At 42.8% G+C, this 12,159-nt stretch overlaps 1 long non-coding RNA gene across 1 annotated transcript; it reads left to right on the forward strand.

The window, feature by feature from the left end:
* Positions 1–2,945: 2,945 nt before the first annotated feature.
* On the forward strand, positions 2,946–4,595 carry LOC310693980. The gene is made up of 2 exons (XR_014519445.1): positions 2,946–3,070; positions 3,218–4,595. It is a non-coding gene; the product is annotated as an uncharacterized lncRNA (long non-coding RNA).
* Positions 4,596–12,159: the final 7,564 nt, after the last annotated feature.

The raw sequence follows: 12,159 nt of genomic DNA on the forward strand, positions 1-12,159 counted from the left end.
CCAAAAGGAACACTATATTTTCTTACGGAAAAATAAGCTGGTGGTATTGCCAAGTCTATTTCCTGAGGAGCAAGGCTCAGGTATCAAGCAACAATAAATAACACTGGGAAACAAAATTTTTGTTGCATTGACACCTGCAGTTGTTCTAACCTAATTCTGTTGTGCTGATTTCATATCTGAAGTTGGTTTTGTTCTGTAAACTCTAGTTTTTTTGCAATTCATTTTTTCCACTTTTTGCCATAATTTTGCTTTTCAGAATGCAAGAATTCAATATTTTATTAAGCACATAGCCAAAGTAGTACAATATGAGTATAAATGTAAGTGACTTACATAGCATTGAACATGACATGTATAGCATTGAACATGACATGTATAGCATTGAACATGACATGTCTGTCTATGTACATAGATATGTATATGCTGGAGGTATGCGAAAAAATGTATTCCCTTGGGATACACAGTATACTGGGGAACATTTTTTTTTCCATTTTCTGTTGCATGGTCCAATCTGAAAAATACAAATACAGTGGTACCTCACAAGACGAATGCCTCGCAAGACGAAAAACGCGCAAGATGAAAGAGTTTTCAGTTTTTTGAGTCGTTCCACAAGACGAATTTCCCTATGGGCTTGCTTCGCAAGACGAAACGTCTTGCGAGTTTGTTTCCTTTTTCTTAAAGCCGCTAAGCCACTAAGCTGTTAATAGCCGCTAAGCCGTTAATAGCCGCTAAGCCGCTAATAGCCGCTAAGCTGCTAATAGCTGTGCTTTGCAAGACGAAAAAACCGCAAGACGAAGAGACTTGTGGAACGGATTAATTTCGTCTTGTGAGGCACCACTGTATTTAGGCTACAAAAGTATAAAAATAAAGAAACATTAAGTTTGCAAAACAATAATTAGCATGTGGTTAGGGTAGATCAATGTGTCAGTGTCCACTTATCCCCAGTGTAAATATGACATATCAGCAAAAGTCGGAAATTGAAAGATAACTATAGCATTTACATGAAAATCGATTTCAGATTTGAAATCAGCATTGAAAGAACATAAAAGAACAGGTGAAAAATCTCATGCAACAGAAAATGAAAAGAAATAATGTTCCCCAGTGTAATCCTAGATAATACTGGAGAACATGATATGCTCTGCTAAAGCAAGTCAACTTCAGTATAAAGCCAGTCAGTTCACATGCTAAACTCTGGGTGAGCTAAAAGAGAAGCTTTTAATCTTGCAATTGTGTCGCAATGCAGGCACGTTGGAAGTGATGTTCCCAATCTAGTTGTACAAGCAAGCAGAGGTGAACATCAATAACAAAATCCTGTAGAAGAAATATGGTGTGGCTGTTTGGGTAAACTTTCCACAACTGGTAGTTTATTGATCTGTTTATGACATTCCTACCCCACCTTTCCTCCAAGCAGCTCAAGGTCCTTCTCCCCATTTTATCCTCACAACAACCCTGTGAGACAGGCTGGCTGAGAGGGAGTCAGACTGGGCCAAGGTAAGCCTGTGAGCCTCGTGGGGATTTGAACCCTGGTCTCCTGGGTCCTAGTCCAGTGCTCTAACCACTCCACCACACGGGCTCTCCTAGAACCTGGCCATGGTGGCCGTGGGTTCTAGTCTAGCAATGGTGGTTGCCCCGCAGCAGAATGTGCAACCGTTTGAACTGAGGTTCTCTGATCCTCAGCATGTACAGGTGTACAAAGATTTATGGTGCTTACCCTTTGCTATTTTTGAGAAAAATACGGCTTCCAATGAGCTCCTGGCAGTAAGTGAATATGGCCATTTCCAGTGGACTTAGCTCCTGGGGTCTAATCTAGGTGTGCTGGGAGTGGCACAGGCAGATGGAGGCGTGTGGCCCTGACCATGGCATAGAGCAGGGGGACCTCACACCCAGAGGCTGAATGTAGCCCTCCAGAGATATCTAGCTGGTCCTTGGGATGGTCCTGTGGCCACCTCCCTTCCCATTCCACCAGGGAACCGCTTCTCTGGCCCTGCCCTGCAGATATTTTGCCTGGGTGTGCCCTTGAGCGGTGATGATGCCTCTTGCTTCCTGCATGGGGGATGGAGAGAGGTGTGAGGCGGTGCCTTAGAAAATATGAGAGAACAAGGTGTGTCTGAGGATGTGCTCAGCCCAGGAATTTGTTTTCAGGACAAGAGCTGAAATTTGTGTAAAATTGTTTTACACACCAAGCTGTTCCATTTTATTAAATTTTCAAAAGTTTAGAATATATAGTTCAATACATAAATTTGTCTTTTCCTGACTTCCCATCCCATTTTCTATGGTGTTTGAATGTCTCCTCCTTTGCTGCACAGTACCTTCTATTTCTTATATCAGCACTTCAGTGCTATATATATTCTCTAATTCCGTCTGTTGCTCATATTTTAAATCCTGCTCTCGAGTTCATTAAGCTATAATATTTCCCACAATAGTCCACAAAGAGCACAAAACAAGCAGCCCTCAGCTTTTGTGCCTGGGGTCTGGGTTGTGGGGCCAGTGGGTCCTTGTGCACTGAGTACCACATCTCTTTTCCTAGAAAAGAAGCACTGGTGACAATGCTATTAATTTGTGGTTTATATGATTTGGTGGTTCTTGAATACTATTTTCCCCCTGTTTATTTTTATTCCTTTGTTCCCAAGCTGTGGGATTGAAAATACTCAATTGATGTATGAATATTGTAAAAATATTGTAAAATATTGTAAAAAATGAACAGTTTGTTATAAAACCATTAAAATGATACACTAAGCAAAAACCAGGTGACATTCAAGACCTTTGTTAGAAACCCAGAAGCTGCTGGTCATCCTAAACCTTTTGTTAAAGTTCAATTCCTCTCTCTCCTCAACCACTGGATGTTGCTGAGCCCGTTGGCATTTTGCCGGAGGGCTTCAGCCATGAAGAACTCCAGGTCCAGCTGGCTTCTGTCCTAGCTGGCCTGAAGAGCTGGAAAAAAGGGGTTACAAGCAGAGGCCAGGGAACTGCTACAGCTGCTTCTCAGCACTATGGATGAACCTGCTGAGATGGCCACCTTGGACCTCCTTTTGTGCCCCGACACCTTGGACCAGGGATTAGGTGCCCTGGTGAGGTAAGAGGAGGAGCACAGTGATCTTCAAACATTATGGCAAACAAGCAGAACTCATTCATTGCATGGTGTGAGAATGTGCTTCTCTTTGCTCTGCTTTCTGGGGGCCTTTCCCTTCGCTCATGAGATCCTGTTTGTTACACATTTCAGGGGCTTCAGCAGTGGGTGCCAGTGAGGGATTCCTGGATTGGTGGCATACATCATTTCAGCTCTGGAGAATAAGCGCTTTGCCGGGGTGCCAGAAGTCACTGCAGCCATCTTTCTGGAGGTGAGGGGAACAGGCGTTGAAGGAAGAGTGCGGACAAGTGGGTAGAGCAAAGAGCCCCCTTCTCTGTATCTGCCTAATGTGGGCTGCGGAGTCTTTCTCCTGCGTCTTTCCCAGAGGGAAATGCCCTCCCAGGAGCAGAAGAAGGTCTCCTAGGGTCCTCAGCAGCTGCTTGGAGCGGCTGATCTTGCTGAGCCTAGCCATAGCTTCTGCATTCCTTGATTTGATTCAGAAAATAGGCAGAAAAATAATCTCTGGGGTGTTTCAGGGCATCACCTTTAGAAATCAATTCAGCTGCCACGGTTTCTTCCAAGGAACCTCAGGAATTGTAATTTGGTGGAAGTATTGAGAATATTCTCATCTACATAAAGCAATCCAATAACATTATTTTCTGGGTGGTTTAAAGGACTACTGTTCCCAAGGTTCCCCATTTAAAAGGTTCTCCATTCTCCTGATGCAGATAACAGGCACCCACCCCAGTTTAGATTGGGAGCGAAGGATTAAAGGCCCCCTCCTTTCCTCACCAGGTCCTTCTGGTGTCATAGCTCCTTTTCCCCCCTAAGGGTTGTCTCCACCGTTAGTCATCTTCAGGGTAGACCCATAGGAATCAATGTACATGACTCCTCTAGTTCTATTCATCTCAACGGCTCTAATCGGAGCAGACCTTAGTTGCGTAGAACTCTAAAGTGTGTAGTAAAACTACAGGTGGTGGATAAAGCGAAAACCTGTATTAACCTCCGTCTGAAAAGTGCTTTGTGGGGGCAAGGGAAGTGCCTATAACACTCTCCTCCCCGGTCTCCTCACTGGTAAGCATCCAGCCCTGCAAGGAAACCCTGGTGCAGTTCCTCCTTTGGCTGGAGCACAGGAACAAGGAAGTGCAGAAGCTCAGCCTGCGAGGATTAGCTCTGCTGCTGGAAGCGACTCCCAGAAGGAAGGATGGAGGGAGCAGTCTAAGGTTGTTTAAAGCAAACCTTCTAAATTTGCTCTTCCAGAACCAAGATATGAACTGAAATGCAGCTCTTCTCCAAAATTGCATGCCTCCAAATGTTGTGATTCAGTTCCTTCATTCAAAAAATGTCTTCAGAAATGCTGATCAGAAGGAAGTGAACACAAATGCACTAGAGACACGCATTCAAACTAAACCTAAAAATAATAATGAACAAATATAGAAAAATGAAAAAAAAACAAATGCAAAAAATATGTATCAAAGTAATATACAGAAATTTATGCAAGACGAATAATAAACAATATGTATATACCATATTTCAGTTCTTCTTTTCTTCCAATTGACTTACTTCATTCTCAGCACAGTTCTATTTTCATTTTTGGTTAACTTATTTAACCGTATCTTCTTTTGCAGAAGTTAATCAAAACAAGTCCAAGTATTAATTTGAGGGCACTGCTTTTTAAGGTATTCTCTATATGTCTATGTAATACTGACAATGGAAGGAGACATGTTCCATTGTTTCCTGCTGCCCAGAGCCACAGGGACATTTCCTCTCCTTGTATGGTTTCTTCCTATATCAGCCTTCCTGAATAGCTGAGGGGAGGGCCTGACAACGGGCCAGAGTAAAAGCCCTTTGCTGTTTGGGGATTTCAAGTTTGGATATGTATGGCGTTTGGGAGGTGAGGTATCTTCTGGTTTCATTGATTAGAAATTTTGGGGACCTGGCTAGATGTGCCGGACAATGTGTGTCTTCCACACGCTGTTTAATTTATTTATTTTTGCTTGCTCATACCCCATGTCAAGTAAAATCTGTGGGTTAAAGCCTAGAGTAGTTATTATATTTTTCACTGCACGTTGAACGTAGTGGCTGTGGGCTTTTCTGCTTCCTGATGAGCAAAGGGCTATACCCAGATATTTGAAGCAGGTGACCTGCTTGATCTTGTGACCATCGATGTACCATGTACATAGTTTGGGCCTCTTGGCAAAAACCATGATTTTGGTTTTCTGATAATTGAGTTCCAATTGGCTCTCCTTGCAATATGCTGCCCATGTTTTCATGGCTCTTTTGTAGTGATTAAGAGCGGTAGTCTCGTAATCTGGGGAACCGGGTTCGCATCTCCGCTCCTCCATTTTATTTTATTTTTTAAAGATATTTATTGAAGTTTCCAAAATGTTACAAAAAATAAAAAATAAAATAGAAACAGAAGAAGGTATAGAATAAAAATAGTTGACAAAGTAGAAAAAGAAAAAAGCAAACCCCTTCCCACCATATGAGTAAAGATTCAAAATATAAAAAGTGACAAAAAACAAAAAAACAAAAATACATCACAAACCGTTAAAAACATTTAAAAACAAATTCATTATTTTCAGATCCTTAACTGTCATTGCCTTCTTTTTTAGACCTCCCCCTCCTCCCTTTCTTTGTATCCTAGTTATTAATTATCCCAGCAAATCCTTTCCATGTTTCATAATATTCTGTCATTGCATTACCCTAAACTGTTTTAGTCTTATCTTTCTATAATAAAATAAACCTTAAAGCTTAAAACTTAGATCTTATCCTTACCGACTTCTCTTAACAATAATATTCTTTCATAATTCTTTAAACATCTTTGCTAAAGCCAAGTAATTTCATTCCAACATTTTTCTAACATTCATCAATTTTATAAAGCAGTTCTAATGGTAGAGAAAAGAGATACAAACAGATCCAATCTTCATCCAACGTCCCTTCCTCCTGTTTCCGGGTTTTGTCAGTCCTTATTATCCCGTCGATCTAGCCCATTAACCTGGCAACCTTATATCTGAGGCCCTCAAGTCTCTTCCATGTCCATTCCGCGGCTCTTCTTCATATTTGTAACTGTATTTTCCCTTATCTCCTGCTCGTGGTAACTCCAACTTGACAATGTTTTTAACCCTTCTCGACAGATCAGCCCCTTTTCCATGTTCAACACTGAATTCCATGTAGTATTTAAAAGCGTGTTTCAAAGACCCTCCAAAATTAAGAGCCCCCACAGTCCCAAACATCTCACGGCCCATTGCCATATTTGAAAAGTCCAAACATCCCAGCATAGGGGGGTCAATCCAGCCCCCCATTTCCAAGTCGAGCCAAACTTTTCCTTTCCAAATCTGGCTTTTTCCAAGTTCATTTGTCAAATCCAAAAAGTCATATTCCTGTTGGGCCTGTTCTGTCAAGACACACTCCTGATTTAATTCCTGAGTGGGCTCCACATATTTTCCCACTGTCTGTTCAAAATTTCCCACTGCCTGTTCAAAATTTCTAGTCGAAGTTGCCATCCAATTCACCTTTTCATGTAATTATTCCAGTAGGGCATTTGTTTTATAGAGAGCACACAACAAAGCTTCTGAATACATTGTCCTGCAAGGTCAGATGCCTGTTCCCACGGTTGTAATCTGTAACAGCTGCCGGCTCCCTGGAGTTAGTTACAGTTTCACAGACTCCCTCTAGGGGGAAAACTTCTATTTGTTCTTGCAACAAAGTTTCCCTTTTTAAAATACTTTGTCCATATATATTCCTTTAAAATGCGAAAGGGAACAGTGGAATCCCTATGTTTCTCTTCTTTTAGCTATCTGTCAAAAACACTTGTCTTTGGTCAATGAACTTCAAACGTCAGTCCTGACACCCCGCTCCAGGATCAGGACGGAGGAAAGTTACTTTACTTTAAAGTCACTTTAAACAGTCCAAAAAGACCCCCCCTTCTCCTGCTGTCGAAGGGGGGGTTCCACAATTTTAAATGGTTAAATCCAATCTTTTAAAAACGATTTTCTGAGCTCTAGTTTAAATTGTCTTTGCTTTATTCTGTTTACAAAAGAACGGAAGGCTGACTTCCTGTTTAGACCTTCCCGTTCCGTACCAAATTAGAGTAGGTTTTTAAAATCCAATTCTTTCCTGCTCGCTAGTCCTTATTTGATGTCCAATTGTTCAGAATCTAAGTACTCACGGGTGCTTATTTTAAAGTCCAAATTGTCCCAGGAAAAAGGAAGCGCTCTCCGGCAACGGCTATGCGGCTTCGCTCCACGGAAATAGCAGTTGACTCACAGCACCGCGCCACTTCCCCCTCTTCACTTTGGAGCCCGTTAGTGGGTTCCTTAGCGGGTTGGGGGGGCGCTAAAGGTGCCCACCGAGTCCCATGGTCACAGGCTTCATCCGCCTGTGATTTTTAAAAGGGTCCCCGCTTCGCCGTAGCGGAGAAGACCCGTTTCCCGCGGAGCTAGTCCCTCCAGTTCAGAGGGAGTCCGCCATTGCGGGTGGCGCCACCCCGCATCTCCGCTCCTCCACATGCAGCTGCTGGGTGACCTTGGGCCAGTCACACTTCTCTGAAATCTCTCAGCCCCACTCACCCCACAGAGTGTTTGTTGTGGGGGAGGAAGGGAAAGGAGAATGTTAGCCGCTTTGAGACTCCTTAAAGGGAGTGAAAGGCGGGATATCAAATCCAAACTCCTCTTCTTCTAGGATGGATGATGGACTTTTTGGAGCTGGCCGACCTGACTGGAAGAATCCGCGACCAGAAAGAAGAGGAGACACAAGAGGATTAAAAGAACATTTAGCTAAATATTGTAATATAAGCTAAAAAGAAAATCCTTGGAAGTAACAAATAGGCTTAGGGGTAGAATAAGGATACGTGGAAGTAAATATTAAGGATTAGAATATTAATAAAGGAGAAGAGGTTAGTAAATGAAAGGAGTTAATATTATTAGAAATATGAACTTGGAGAACTGTTCTAAAGGTGATATAATGAAATTCAGTTAGAGGAGATTTGAGGAAGTCAGTCATCAATGTGATGAAAGTTGGATATTTGAAGAGATAATCTTTTCCCCCCTTGTGTGTTTAGTCTATTGTAGTGTGGTGTGTGTGCTTTTTCTTTGTTGTGTATTTTGTTATGTTATTTTTGTGATAAATGTTGAAAAGCAATAAAAAAATGAAATTTAAATTGTGTACATTCAAATGTAAGATAAAACATATGCAAAGGGACTTGACAGGAAGTAAAAGCTGAAGAAAAGATTTTGGAAGATAAAAGGGGGGAGAATATTTACTTTCATTATTGTACATTATTATCATTTTCTGTGCGGGTGTGTGTGTGTGTCTGCACATATGTGTGTTGTTATATGCAATGTTTGGGAGGAAATAAGACGGTAAATAACAATTAACAAACTAAATATTGATGTATGTAATTTTTATTTCTTAATTATATTTAGTGGTAGTATGGCTGTATTGTTTTTTGTAACATAAAACCATTCAATAAAAATTATTTTAAAAAATAATAATTAAGAAAACAAACAAAACAAACTAGGATGGAGCTCCTCTACTCATCGTCCCCCAGAAGATGGAGTTGCCTGGACAGAGCTACTCCCCCTTCCCCAGCACAGAAGCCCCCACCTTCTCTTCCGGTATCTTTCCTGTGAAATGGCCACTTTTGAGATCCTACGAGTTTTGGGAGAGAATGTTTCCTGCATTCCAACATCTGGCTCACTATTGGAGCTCTCACACAGCTGTCTCTCACTCTGGCGCTGTTTTTCTCCTTCCCTTTGTTCCCAGCTCCAGATTACAGCTGCTCTCCCCCTCCTCTCTGCCTTCTGCTGCTTTGGTTTAAGACTACTTTGGTTTAAGACCTGACTCCAGAACGGATTAAGTTCATAAACCAAGGTACCACTGTAAGGCATTATTTAATGGTACTAAGAGCCATTATAGAATTGGTGAATTAATTGAAAGTTAAAGAGTTGCTTAGAAACATAAAGAGTAGCTTCCTATTAAAAAGGTCAGTCTATTGACGCTTATATAGTGGTACCTTGGTTTAAGAACAGCTTTGTTTATGAACAACTTGGATTAAGAACGCTGCAAACCCGGAAGTAGGTGTTTTGGTTTGTGAACTTTGCCTTGCAGAACATGTTTCGCTTCCTGTTGAGCGTGTTCCATTCCATTATTTTACACCACGAGGGTCTTCAAGTCCAGCCCCTGCAGGAATCTTTTGCTCTACATGGGGCTCAAAGGACGGCCCTGAGATTAAGGGTCTCGTGCTCTACTCAGTGAGCTATACGGATTGATCTAAATAGCAAACAGCAATTATTTATTTTTTACAATTTACAGTGGTGTAAAATAAAGGGTGTAGGAAATGAAATGATTGTTGCCTTTTCATTGTTTGTTAAGACTTTTGATTCAACACACTTATTTCAATATACAGTTGTACCTTGGTTTTCGAACTTAATCCGTTCCGGATTAAACCAAAAGCGTTCTTAAACCAAGACGTGCTTTCCCATAGCAGCAGGGGACTCAATTTACAAATGGAATACACTCAACAGGAAGCGAAATATGTTCTGCAGCCAAAAAGCACTTTTTCACCAACCAACCAACCAATCAATCAATCATTTATTGTATTTGACTAAAAGGCATTACAAATCCAGTTACAAAAGCAGCAAACCCAATTAAACCTATTAAGAAATAGGTTGTCCAACCCCCCTGGAATGCAGGTAATTCAGCTGAAATTGAGGAAATATTTGTATTTCTGTAGTGCTATTAGGAATACTCGAAATGGGTACCCACCCACCTCCCTTCATTTTTTGGGGGGGGTTCTCTGCCCAGCAGCTTCCCTGCCTATCTCCCCCTCTATCATCCCACTGGCATTTCATCCTCCCCCAGCCCCCACCCCAAAATGCCTGCTGCACCCCAAGGCGTTTTGCACTCACCTGAACCCTTGCAGGGAAAGGGGTGGGGCACAATGGGAAGGGGCGGGACAACCAAACTGTTTAAGCCATGCCCCCTTTCCAATGGAAGCGGCAGGGGGGGGTCAGTATCCAGCCTCCCCTTCTCTGCTTCTGCCTAGGAGAAACTTGAACTCTTTGACTTTAACTCCAAAGACAATGAGGCATGTCAAGGCTGCCTGGGGGGAGCCAGGTTTGCAGAAAGCGGTTCTCTCCGTTTGCAAGGGCGGTTTTGCATCGTCGTGATGTTACTGTTTTATCAGTGTTATTTGTTTTTACAAACATGGCACCACTATTAAGGATAGTAGGTGAGAGCATTAGCTGTGAGCCAGGAAGCTGCTGGTTCAGATGTCACTTGATTAAATAACTGCTAATTCTCAGCCATTCCTGTAATATGGAAATAATAGCCAGCATGGTGCCATGAATAAACATTCCAGACTTGGACGGAGGAGACATGGTATAAAATCCCTGGTTATCTTAGACTAGTCACTATTTCTCAGACCAGCCTACCTCACAGGGTCATTATGAGGTAAAATAGGAATAGGTTCCATGTAAGACCCCAAAATATTCCAACTTTTCCTCCACAAACCTAGCATTTTATTCCCTAAAACATATTTTGGGAAGCCCATCCTGATCCTGTGCCTGTTCACCAAGAAGTCACATTGTATTGAAAGAAAAAGCCCATAAGAAAAATTCCAAAATCCGTATTTGCGCAAATGGGAGAGGAGGGAACAGACAATTGAACTTGGAGAATGTTCCCTCACAGCTTCCTCCAACTGCTATGTGAAGCTGTCTAGTTTGGCTTCTATTTACTTTTACTTACCAAGCCACCTAAAATTATTTTCCACTTTTACTCACATGAAACTGTCTGGTTTCCCTTGATTCCCTTTTTCCACCTAAAAATAAACCTATCTATGTGTTTCTCCCAAGGATAGAGACAGAGCTGGGTAACAGCCAGTGACATAATGGTCAGTAGACTAGGGGGACTAGGCTAGTCCTCTAAATGTTCTCCTGGTGCCTCCTTCCCAAAGCCTGGGAAGCTTCTGCCCAGGTTAGGGAAGGAAGTGCGATTCTCACACCCAATTGTCCTCGCAAGCTGGCACCTCTGGCTCTAACTGTCCCCCTACAAAAAATTTCCCTGTACGCCACTGGTATCAGCCAGGTTTGGTGATTCCATGGATGGGAATCAGCCATTACACTGCTTGTTCCCAGAGACCTTGGTGCAATTTGATACCTGCACAGCCCCCAAAGAGCTTCCTCTGAATGTCTGCTACAGTGCTACCCAAGGCCGGCCCAAGACATTTTGGCACCTGAGGCAAACCACAGAATACTCCCCCTCCCTGCAGAGAAGAAGAGGTGTGAGCGAAGAGCTATGTCAGGAACAAGGGGGAATAAAGATCTACATGGGAACAGGAGTGGGAATCAAGTCAACCTTACTTGACGGTTGAAGTGGGAATCAAAGGCCATCGCAGGAGGGGAGGGGCCCACTTTGTGAATCAGGCCAGGCAGCTGCAGAGCCCAGGAGACCCCAGAGAGTAACCCCCGCCATTTCCTCCCTGGGATGGGAGGAGTCCAGCAGCACCTCCTATCCGCTCTCCTTCCTGGGAGGTTTTTAAGCAGAAGTTGGATGGCCATCTGTCATGGATGCTTTAGCTGAGATTCCTGCATTGCAGGGGGTTGGACTATATGACCCTTGGGTCCCTTCCAACTCTGCAATTCTATGATCCTATGCTGAGAGGCGGCTGTAGAGATGGCATTGCAGGGGGTGGGGGTGGAGCTGTTAAGGAGGAGGCACATCCAGCCTACAAGGAGCACACCGTAGTTGTTGCTACCACCACCGCAGCAAGAGCAGGCAATGCATTCCTTGGAGATCAGATCTGCTGCCTCCATGTACAGTTGCAACCTGTCCCATATAATATAGGATTGTCCTGTATTTCAATGTAAAATGCTACGTCCTGTATTGATACAGTTTTGTTCTGTATTTCAGGTCCTCTCTCTCTCCCAAGTTAGGGCAGAGAGAGAGAGAGATCTCACAGCAGAGCAGACATACAGGACAAACTGTGTCCTGTATTGATTCAAGAAAGGACCTAGAATTTTACACTGAAATACAGGGCAGTCCTGTATTATATAAGACGGGTGGCAACCTTAGCTGGGCAGATGAAGGTATCT

Source organism: Podarcis liolepis (genome assembly GCF_965112155.1).
Source record: "Podarcis liolepis genome assembly, chromosome: 15".
NCBI classification, from domain to species: Eukaryota; Metazoa; Chordata; class Lepidosauria; order Squamata; family Lacertidae; genus Podarcis; species Podarcis liolepis.